Genomic DNA, 11,695 nt, shown 5'->3' with positions numbered 1-11,695 from the left:
TATCATGAGCCCCATCGCTGTGATTGATACAATCAGAAAAACGGAAAACTGAAGATCCAAATTAGCAGAAAAAAACCACTCGTTTCATTTCACGAGTCGTCTGCTATGAGAGTGAGGCTCAGTTGCGACAGACTATCACCCGGAGTCCCGGAGTTCAATTCCGCGACCCCTGTCCCTCATCGCCACCTCAACTGAGGGCGATCCGGTTAGTCCAATGAAGAGATGTTCCTGAACTATCGTGAAACATAACGAAACACGACGTCCTGTTAAAGGCCCCTCCACTAGGCGGTGGGGGTTCCTAATATTTTGGCCTGCGCGAGTGTAAACGAGATACCTCCGAGATCCGAGCTCCTCAAGAGGCCCATGTTCTGTTCGGCAGCTTCGAGAGCTCAGGTGAGGCCCGGGCCATTTCACACTGCTAGGCCCCTTCATTGTTTGGGAAGAGGGGTCAAAAATATTTTAATGTAAAGAATAGCATGTATTTTTTTATTAGTAGAATGTGCTCTGGCTCGACTACTTTATATATTTAGGGTTAAAGTGGGGGGACCACGCACCCTTGGCTGAAGTGAGGCCCGAGCCAAGTGGCCCCTCCCCGTAGGGCCTGACTGTACATAACTAGAAGATCAGCGCTCCGGTTCGCCAGCTCGAAAGGGGCTTGGAAGCTGTGCCTCACTTTTCTACCGCTAGAGGTCGCCACTGCTCTAACCAAACTTAATAATGATAATTCCTTACACTTACTGTATATGGTGCTTTTCTGGACACTCCACTCAAAGCGCTTTACAGATAAAAGGGACTCCCTTCCACCACCGCCAGTGAGTACCCCCACCTGGGTGATGCGACAGCAGCTATAGGGCACCAGTCCTCTCCCCACACACCAGCACTCAGTGGGAGGAGAGCAGAGTGATGGAGCCAGTTCAGAGATGGGGATTATTAGGAGGCCATGAGTGGTAAAGTCCAGGGGGAACTTTGGCCAGGACACCGGGGTAACACCCCTACTCTTTTCGAGAAACGCCCTGGGATTTTTATTGACCACAGAGAGTCAGGACCTCAGTTTATGTCTCATCCAAAGGACGGCACCTTTTTACAGTACAGTGTCCCCGTCACTATACTGGGGCATTAGGACCCACACAGACTGCAGGCTGAGCGCCCCCTGCTGGCCCCACTAACACTTCTTCCAGCAGCAACCTTAGCTTTCCCAGGAGTCTCCCCTCCAGGTACTGACCAGGCTCACACCTGTTGTTATAAGTCGTGACCTGCAGGGTGATACTGCTGCTGCCCAAACTCCAAACAAGTCCGTACATCTGTACAGTGTTTTCCATCCCAAGTTCAAAAGAGTTCAAAAGACCTTTCACACATTGACGAGGAGCCACTTCACCCACCACCAGGGGGCAGCACCACCTGGGTGACACAGGGCAGCTGTTCTGCACCCGCAGCCCCGCAGCACAGAGGATCGGGGGGTTGGAGAGAGGAATCACTTCACTGATTGAATTAAAGAGCAGCTTCAGGGAGGTCAGATTATTAAGACCCATAGTCAGGGCACCACAACTCCTACTAAACAGTACCAGGGGATCTTTACTGACCAAGTCATCAAGACATCGGCTGAAACCCAGTCAGTGCCAGAACAACAGCGACAGTATTAACATTAAGGATGATGACAACGCTAAGTACTGGGGGAGCAAAGTAGATTCTTTAAGCTCCGTTTTGCCATTTTATATCGAGTGTTTATGTTTTGGCTACATTTATCGAAGATACTGCCGTCTCCCGGGTGTTTGCCCTATTTTGGATGCTGTCTAAATGCTTTCTGAACCTCCTTTTGAAATAACCTCTGGTAAAATCTGAGAATGTAGCTCAGCTCACTAACTGAGCCGGACTCTTGATCGTTGATGGGAAGAGCAGGGGTCCCAGCACAGACGTCTCGATGGAATTCCCCTTCCTCCACGTCAGCATTCACCTCTGACCTGCTCTCTGTGTTTCCTGTCCATTGACCAGCATCTCACCCAGAGACGAGCGCTGCGCTGAATCTCTGACGCCTGTCATGGAATAATGCATCCTTTAGGGAGAACTTCATCAAGAGCTTTCGGAAAATCTGAATCTGTATGCGACAGGCATGGCTGCAAGATCCTCCTTCTCTAAACCCACAGTTACTGTCTCCCAGAATCCTATTCCCATATACGTGATCCTCTATTTTAGTGTCTCGCTATCATTTTCCGAACTTTGCATGTATATGGAGTGGGAGTCTTTAGTCTATAGATGCGCATTTGGTTTTGACATCCTGTTTTATGGATGGCTGCTATCTTAGTGATTCTCTTCCGTCATGAGTGACGCTCGGAAGAGTTTTATTGATGGCCAAGGAAAAGCTCTGTTCAGGAGGCACAACGCCTTCGGGCCCTGGAGATGTGTCATTTTAAAAAGTTTATAGTTCCTGTAACACCCCCGCCTCTACCATGTTAATATTATACTAACTTATAACCCTATCTTCTCTGTAAACAAGGGACTGAACTTTTTTTTTTTTGGCCCTTGCGTTAGCCCACCGATATTTTGAACACTGCTTCACCACCGCGCACTCATCTTCCCTCGTGAAACGTCGGGTGTGAGTCGGCGTGTTTCGGTCTTAAAATGATTAAACAATGCACCTGACCCACGCGCTCGCTGCCACTAACTCAGCGAAGTTTCTCGTGGAACCGAACCGGTGCCGTTTCGTCTTGGTCTCTCTCTCTCACAGACCGAAGACGCTGTCGCGCCGGCGGACGGAGTCTTCACTCATTAACGAATTGTCTCACGTTCACTTATGAAACCCCCTCGTCCGGCTGTAAACGTGTTGCAACTGTACCCATCGTCCCTTCAAAGCTATTTTTAGACAGAAATGACGTAAGCCCTAGGAGGAAAAAAAACTTTCCAAACGTACTCGAGATGCTTTAAATATTCCTCGTTATGCAAAAAACTAAGACTGCGGGTGACATCATTGTTTTCTTTATTACCATGACCTCAGCTTCGAAACTCGCGCGGTTGATGTCTTTCATTCAGTGCACTCAAAGGAACCTGCAATTTTTAGTTATTCTAAGCAAATCGACTTTAAAGAGGGGGAGGGAAACCGATCTGGTGAAGTTCTGTGAAATCTAATCACAGAAAAAAAAATCGTGATTGCTAGGTCCAGCTTCTTTTGGGGACAAATCCTTCGCGTCACTGTCACGGGTGTTGACGTCACAAGCCGCAAAGTCTCGCTGTAGTCCACGGGTCAGTCGGTGCAACGCCACGCAAAGCCGAAAAGCCGAAAAGTTTACACAGCAAAAAAAAAAAGACCGAACACGTAGCTACAGCACACGATGCGCTTTCTGAAACGAGGGCTGAAAATAACCTGAGACAGCGGCGGCGTTCGTATATCAACTGCATTAACCCACTGGGTGAATGAAGCTGTCCCGGATAGAGGTTTTTTAGATGGCCTGTTCAAACCCATGACGATACAGAGCCACCAGCCTGTATCACACACATCATGTGAAGTACTCCACGTCACGCACCCAGAGAGGCTCGGTGCGAGCCGAGAACTAGTGAATCGAGCAACGCTTTCGGAATGAGTCCTCTTTAAACCCAGGCTAGAAAAGCGCGCCCCGCACACACAAGCCACGCATGTAACTGTACCCAGTCACAACAGGTGTGTATAGGGCACCACCCCTTGAACCGTAAGAACTGCTTTCTATGAAAGTCTGTAAGAATCCGTGTTGTGCGACAGGTGTACCCCGCAGCGATATCAGGGGCTGCCACGGTTAATATTACACAACTACACGGCATTTCCACGGTGTAGTGTTCGATGGCACGCGTGTCTTCCAGCGCTTCTTCCTTCAGTCTCACAGCGAATGTTCTCGCATGGACCCGGTTTGGCTGTACAGAAACACAAACACAACTCGGAGCTGATGGAGTTATATTCCGCACCTGGGGTGCTGGGGTTTATAATACCGTTCTACCGCTTCCGTGCTCCGGGTGACAACTGGCGTGTCAACAGCTATCTCATAGTGCTTCGGGTGGACAACCGCGTCAACACGCGTAATCTGCAAAGGAACAAGTCACAGGTTTATTCCCTGCTGAAGAGAGAAGAGAGAAAACACAACGTTTCGGCCGTAAAGCTTTCTTCAGGTGTGAGCCCTTTTTACACACCTGAAGAAGGCTTCACAGCCGAAACGTTGTGTTTTTTCTCTTCTCTTTTCAGCAGGGAATAAACCTGTGACTTGTTCCTATCTCACAGTGCTGCCAGGTCCGACACTGCGGTCGTGTGTTCGTGCATGTGTACGTCTCTGTTCGGCTTGTGGTTTGGTATCGACTGTGCGTCAGCTGATATATTTGTCTTCGCGCCAGCGTGCTGCGCCGGGACAACGCGTTGACAGTCTGATCAAACACGTGCCCTGTTAACGATTCACATCGGAATAAAAACGTCTCTTTAATGGCAAGACAGCTCGCGGTCCGAACGTGCCCGTTCGCAGGAGACGGCTGCGTCTCGCGCGCCGAGTCTGAATTCACAGCCCCCGTCTCGTGAATGAGGAGCGCGGCGCGACTGCGGCTGCGCGTTGCCACCGCCGTCGCGTCACCGGTGAAAACAAACGATGACGCCGGCAGGGGGTTTTCCGCTCAGAACACAGAGCCACCGCAGTCTGAAATATCTTCATCGACTCCCCCCATCAGTAGAGAATATGAAAAAAAACTTTAGGGGGAAGTTAGTTACAAACGTCGCCCAGGTGATGTCTAAGCACCACGGATACAGCATAAAACAACTGGAGATACAAGATCTCCAGAATAATTTCACTGGACGATGGTGACAACACAGCACTGCTTGTAGAAACCGAAACTGTCACTACGCCCCGCGCTGTTTAAGGATGCATTGGAGAGGGGGGGGCAACTGGGAGAGATATTCACGCGAACGCAAGGGTCTCAGTGCAGGAGGTGGTGGGCGATGAGGGTTGAGGTCAACGCGCTGAGACAAAACCAACTTCCCCCGCCTCCGTGCTGCGAGCAGCCGCGCTCGCCGGCTCCTGTAGTTGGGCGCCGTCATCAGCGGCGGCCCGACCAATCGCTCGGCCGCCCAGCCCCAGCCCCAGCCCCGGCGTCTCACGCTACGCGGGGCTTGTTTCCGGGCAGAAGAGCTCCGAGAGAGAACAACAACCTCTCTCCGGGGCCCGCTCTCGCCCCTTTCCACCCGGGACAAACGGGCGCCAGCTGGGCGCCGCGCCCTCCTCACCGGCAGAAACTCTTCCCCTGAAGGCGAAACCGCGCGTTTACCTATCTGAACCGCTATCAGTCGAAGCCCCGTATTTAAAAAAAAGAAGCAGCACTCGTTATTCAGTGTTTTGCATCGTAATGAAAACACGACGTTGAACATATTCACCTCTGCATTCCCTATCGGCTTCTTCCACGAGGGAGGAAGCCACGACTGTCCATCGAGCAACCTGTCTGCAGCTCGGTATCATTATTTCCACGAGAAAAGGAAGTGTTTAACGCGCAAAACTGCGGCTTCTGTTGCGGCCAGTGTGGTGTTGGCAAACATGAATCCCGCCTTGATCAAAAGGCCGCCCAGCAACAGTGTAGGGAAGGGGGCTTCTCTCTTCAAAACTCATTTAGCAGCTTGTCAATAAGTAGGATTGCCTTCAACAAGCCTGGAGTGGGGGCAGTGGGTTACTTTCAGTGAACTGCTGTGCTGCCCCAGTCATGTATCCTCCTATCTAAAGCGCCTTGTATCTCACCAACACCCTCGCCCTGTCCTCGTCACGACCCTGGACAGGGGAGAGTTCTGTAGGCCAGGTGGAAGTGCCCGTTTTTAAAATACACGACGAAGGGGAGGAACAGCACGTTGGCGCACTGGAAGACGAGAAGCAGAGAGCGGGACCAGAGCCGAGATGCCCCAGTCTCATGACAGGGGGTCAGGCCGCGTGTCTTTGAGCGCTAAGCTTCACCCTGCGTCTCACATAGTGTCGGGTGTTGTAGTCGACCCTGTGGGATGCGGGAAGCGCTGGAGGAAACAGGAGTGGCGTCCAAATCCGAGCAGGTCCGAAGGGAGGGTCAGGGCACAGTCCAGGGGTCCATTAACCATAGATCCATCCCGAGACGTGACGAGGCTTAAATCCCCAGGAACAGGGGAAAACACGAACAGACAAGCGACCTGGAGATCCTCCAGACCCCGGGCTGGGAACACAGGAGGAGTCGGGGATGAGGCCTGTGCCCTCAGGAGGCGGACGTAGGGTATCCTGGTGCTAGGGGGCCTCGTGACTTCCTGAGCCCTGAGCCCTGGAGGAGCTAAGAATAAACAGGGGGAGACACAACAAGGCTCACCTGGAACACAGACAAACGATCACAGGGGACTACTGACGGGAGTGAGATGGAGCGCCCCCTAGGGGAGGGATGTCCACCGTAACACAGAGAGCCTGAGTACCTGAAGTTCACCGAAGAGAAGAGCCCATTCAGCCCATCCAGTCTGCTTGGTAGTTAGCAGCTAATCGACCCGAAGGTCTCATCCTGCCCTTTTGATAAAGAAGCCAGGTCATCAGCTCAATTGCATGGCTGGGTAGCTTGCTCCCTACTCTCACAACCCTTTGCATAAAGTAGTGTCTCCCTGGTGTGTGCTTTGCCTTTCACTCTGAACTAGTCCATTGTGCTGTCTCCTATGACTGATTGGGAGACTCGTGCGGGAGGGTGATCAGTTTGGTATTATAGGACTCTGCAGGTCGAGAGGAGAGGAGAAGAATGACTTCACCCCTACGCCCAGGAACAATGCCATTGGATCTTTAATTACCCAGGAGCCAGGACCTTGAGTTAATCATATCTGAAGCATGTGTAGGGGGTAGATAGCTAAGGTCTGACTCATGGTATGGTAATGCCGAATGTGTCCAGTTCTTTCATTTGCCCAAGTGCGGCAGGAAACTGAAAGCTTTCAGTCAGGAAAGTGGAGAGAGGAGCAGGTAGCAGGGCGCACTCTTAGTTTCAATAAACAAGGATAGCGAAAGCACTAAAACTCACCCTCTCCTCCCAATATTTTTTATTTACAGGTTGGTGACAGCTTATTTGCTGTAAATAACATTTAATTTTTGTAAAATCCTCAGGGTTATTACACTATAATATTTATTATATGCGATGTTCGAGTTTCTTAATATTATTATCTAGGAACGTGTGTAAATTTAATCTTATGTAGCGGCGCAACTGATAATGTTAATTGTCACTTCCATATGTGAACTGTGTTTCAGTTTACAGATAAGATACAGTATTAGAAGCGGTTATTTCGTTATGTCTGTAATACTAAGTCACTTCTGCTTTTAGTTCAAATAAACCAGAAAGCCGTCTCCTGTCAATAGTGTTTATTTACAGTTAGGGCGATCCCATGCTTGTATTCGTGAAACACGGCATGGCTCACAGCCCAGTGGTCCTTGGTTGCCATATCCGAGCAGTGCTGTGGGATTTCTGGACCACAGCCAAGAGCGCCACCTACAGGTCCACCGATATCACTCACAGCAGCAACAGGCAGGATCTGCCTAAAAGGTGGTAATCCTGCTATCACAATATAGAGTCACAGATGCATTCTTATGTTTTGACAGAGACATTTCTGGAGTGCTCGCAGTCAGTTCTCATACTCTTTAACCCCGGCTTAAACATTGAGCAGCTTAGCGTGTGCTGCTCCAGGTCTCCCTGGCCAGGGGGTTGTTTGTTTTTTGGCTCCTCTGAAGGATGGAATGAATGGGCACCCCCCCCCCCCCAGGCTGAGAAAGACACTGAATCAGCAGCAGTGCCTTCACGGCAGGAGCACAGTTTGAGACCTGCACACGTCAGGCAGCGTGCTCAATGCTGCCGGAGAGAGAGACACAGGCGTCCCCTCTCAACACGATTTGGTTGTCTATGCCCCCCCCCCCCCAAACAAAAACACCCAAGTCCCCTCAGCCTCAGCTGGCTTCCAGCTGCAGTGAGAGGTGCCGCCCAGCCATGGGAACAGCCGATCGGCCCCGTCTGTCCCTCGCTGACCTCACTGCTCCGCAGGTCCCAGAGCGCTCAGTTCACTGAGCACTAATGAGGTAATTGCCTGCTTAAAAATCAGCCCCTTCACTGCGCTATCTGTCAGCACATCAAAGCAGGCAGTGCCACAACCCACATCACTCAGCTCTTCTTCAAAGCCCCGGTTGTTAGGCACATTAAACGAGAGGTTTTTTTTTTTAGCTTTCAGCTTTTGTGCGGAGGATATATTTAAAGGTACGTCTTACCCACGGACCTCCTCTGTATACAATTGTCATTTCAAACAGCAGCACACAGATCACGTGTGAACTCCGCGTGCAGCCGAAACGCAAATTGCAAAAATCAGTTTTCCTGTTGTGTAATACACGCTGTTAAAGGATTGCAAAGGACTCTGTGCTGAGTGATGCTCTAACCCTGCACTGCACAGTGTCTCTCCTAATGGTGTTTCCACATTCACGGGTTTTGGCAGCACAGAGAACACGGGCTCAGCTGGGTCCCTTCAATCTTCAATAACTGTTCCGGGGTCACAGTGGCTAGCTGTGCAGTGGCTAGTGGCTCTCGCCCAGCCATTTGATCAAGCTGCTTATCCTGCTGAGCGATGTGGGGGTATGCAGAAGCTGAAACGGAGAGATCATGACCAACCGCCACTCTGAACAGGATGACAGTTCATCTCCGGATTACCAGCAAAAAGGAAGAAATGACTACAGTCAGCCAGACTGGGCCAGCATGTTGGTGTGGGAGAAAGCCAGAATCGCTTGCAACAACTCCTACAAACCAGGGGGAGACCATGCAGACTCCACACATAAACACCTCTGAGGGCAGAATCAGACCCTGCTGACCCCTGGAGCAGCGCTGAAGTACAGTGACTTCAAATGCAAAGCCATGAGCGAAAGTGAGCAACAGACGGATTGGTGCAATGACAAAAGAGAGACACAAGAATCGCAACTTTCCCCCGGAGAGTCTGTGTCTTTCAAGGAAACAAAAATGCCATAGAAACGGTCATTGTCGCTCCATTGAGGATTGTTAGCTTCCTGAAGTGCTGTAGGCAGGGTGATAAGATACTACAGGAGGAAGCACATGCGCATATTCGTTAAGCTATGATGTAATGTGACATTCCAAGCCTGTGAGGTCAGCTGTCACTTGCTATATGTATATATAGTAACCTAGCAGAGGAACTGGATGTGTGTACAGTAATAGGAGAGGTTCTGATCAATGGATTGATACCTGGCTCAGGCTCTCTGAATGCAGCTGGTTATACATTTATACCATTTCTTCACAATGCAAGAAACGGTATAAAAATAATCCATATGAACTACGAAACTGAACAGTGTCTTAAATCGCGATGTGGATTTGTCCAAACATAGGATTTGTGAATTATTTGTGCCTCCTACTTTTAGAAAACAAAACACTTTCTGAGTGTTTATAATAACAGCACCTGGTGAGATGTGCTCAATGCTGTGTCCAGTAACAAGGACTGCGCTATCTTTTTGGTTAGTGGCTGATGTCACGGATGAAGCCTCCAGTGGCCTACACACTGCTGAGCCCTGCCACCATTACGCACATTTTCCATCCTTGACAAGAGCCTGGAGATAATCTGTATGCGACACAAGACCAAGCACAAAACAGAGCAGACACAAACACAGCGGGTCACTTATGAGTATGGTGCAGGATCCTGACTCAGAAGGCACCTGCACAGTGCTGAGGCTTATATCGCAGTTCGAGTTTGGACTTTCTGTGCTGAACTGAACTGAACAACTGAACGTTGTCTGGGGAGCAAAGAGTTTTCACACATGTGCACTTTATCTTGTTAGGATTCTGTGTAATAATAATAATAAAAAAAAAAAATATTTTCAAAACATGTTGCTCTGCATTGCAATATCAGTCCATGAAATTTACACTTTGGAGACAAACAAGTCCAAATTTACATTCCTGCTCAAAATGCCATCATCACATTGACCGCAGAACAGCGTGTTTTGACTAACAACCTCACAGCAGAAAAACACAACTGCGCTGCCCTCCCAAGATTAGGTGAATATGACCTGTGCACAACCTAGACTTTTCCATTTCCTCCAGAGTTGGGGGGGGGGGGGGATTGCTGTGTGTTGATCCTCGTCTCACAGCTAAGCTCGCGTTTTGAAAATTTAAGAACACCTTACCATAAGCTATTATGTGAAGTGGGAAAAGCTCCCAAGAAAAACACAATAGTACAATTCGCTTCCTAGAGCCCATCACTATAAATCCGATTTTAAAGACCCCTCCCTCCCCCCTATTTCTGCTCCTGATGGACTGGCCTGCTGAAAATGGGGCTTCTGCACCCATGCCAACTTATCATGAGGGAGTAACACATGTCATTCTGGGCAGGAGCGCGTTTCCAGGGGTCTGTCTTTCAGCACGCTTCCATTACGCTACAAGAAGAGGCAGCTGTTTATTTTGTGTAGCCTTTAACTCTCCATGACAGCGGCTGTTTAGCGGCTAATTAGTTGCCGGCAAAGAAAACTAATTTGCGGACTGCTAGAACCAGCAGTCTTCCCAGCGGCGGGGCTGCGCACACAATGGCCGAGGGAATTTTAATGGGTGATGTCATCCTGGCAATCCAAACACTGCCTCGGCCCCCATTGTGCGGCGCGCTCTGCTCTTCTGCCTCGCTACCCCTCTCGCTTTCACGCGGGCCAACGCGACACCTGGCACCTGCAGCCAGCCCCGCCGGCGGGGGCTGACATCTCAAGCAGGCGCACACGGCCGATCAATGAGGACACCGCCGACGCGTCGATCGGCCAAGCGGTGCCTGCACTCTCTCCGCACGGAAAGCTTGCTGCCGTCTGCGGCACGAAAGTGCGATACACCATCACGTTTTAGTGAGCTTAAATTAAAATGACAGTCTCTTACAATTTCCAGGTTGGACGAGAATCCTAAACGAAAGCATTTTAAATCTGCTGTTAGCAAGATCTTTGTATAATAACTGGGTATAATTAATGCATTTAAGCAGAGTACCTAAAGTATAATTATAATAATTCCTCACACTTATATAGCGCTTTTCTGGACACTCCACTTTACAGGTATTGGGGATCCCCTCCACCCCCCACCAGTGTGTACCCCCACCTGGATGATGAGACAGCAGCCATAGAGCACCAGTCCTCTCCCCACACACCAGCTCTCAGTGGGAGGAGAGCAGAGTGATGAAGCCAGTTCAGAGAGGGGGATTATTAGGAGGCCATGATTGGTAAAGTCCAGGGGGAAATTTGACCAGGACACCGGGGTTACACCCCTACTCTTTTCGAGAAACTCCCTGGGATTTTTAATGACCACAGAGAGTCAGAACCTCAGTTTTACGCCTCATCCGAAGGACGGCGTCTTTTTACAGTATTGCGTCCCCATCATGATACTGGGACATTAGGACCCCCACAGACCCAGGGTGAGCGCCCCCTACTGGCCCACTAACACCTCTTCCAGCAGCAACCTAAGTTTTTCCCAGATCTCCCATCCAGGCAGGGCCGTCTCAAGGGGGGGAGCCCCCGCAGGCCAGCCCAAAAACCCCCGCCCCTCCCCCATTCCCCAGCCCTGCTTCACACATACAAATACAAATACATACATGTTTAAACATTTTAATAAAGCAACACACAAAACTCTTATTTTTACCCAGGATGAAATCTAAAGTTAGTGGGAGAGCAGGTGCTTTATTCAGAAGTGGGGGCCTGTCCCACTCTCACTACATCATCGG

Source organism: Lepisosteus oculatus, chromosome 3 (assembly GCF_040954835.1).
Source record: "Lepisosteus oculatus isolate fLepOcu1 chromosome 3, fLepOcu1.hap2, whole genome shotgun sequence".
NCBI classification, from domain to species: Eukaryota; Metazoa; Chordata; class Actinopteri; order Semionotiformes; family Lepisosteidae; genus Lepisosteus; species Lepisosteus oculatus.
This window is presented reverse-complemented; position numbering follows the sequence as displayed.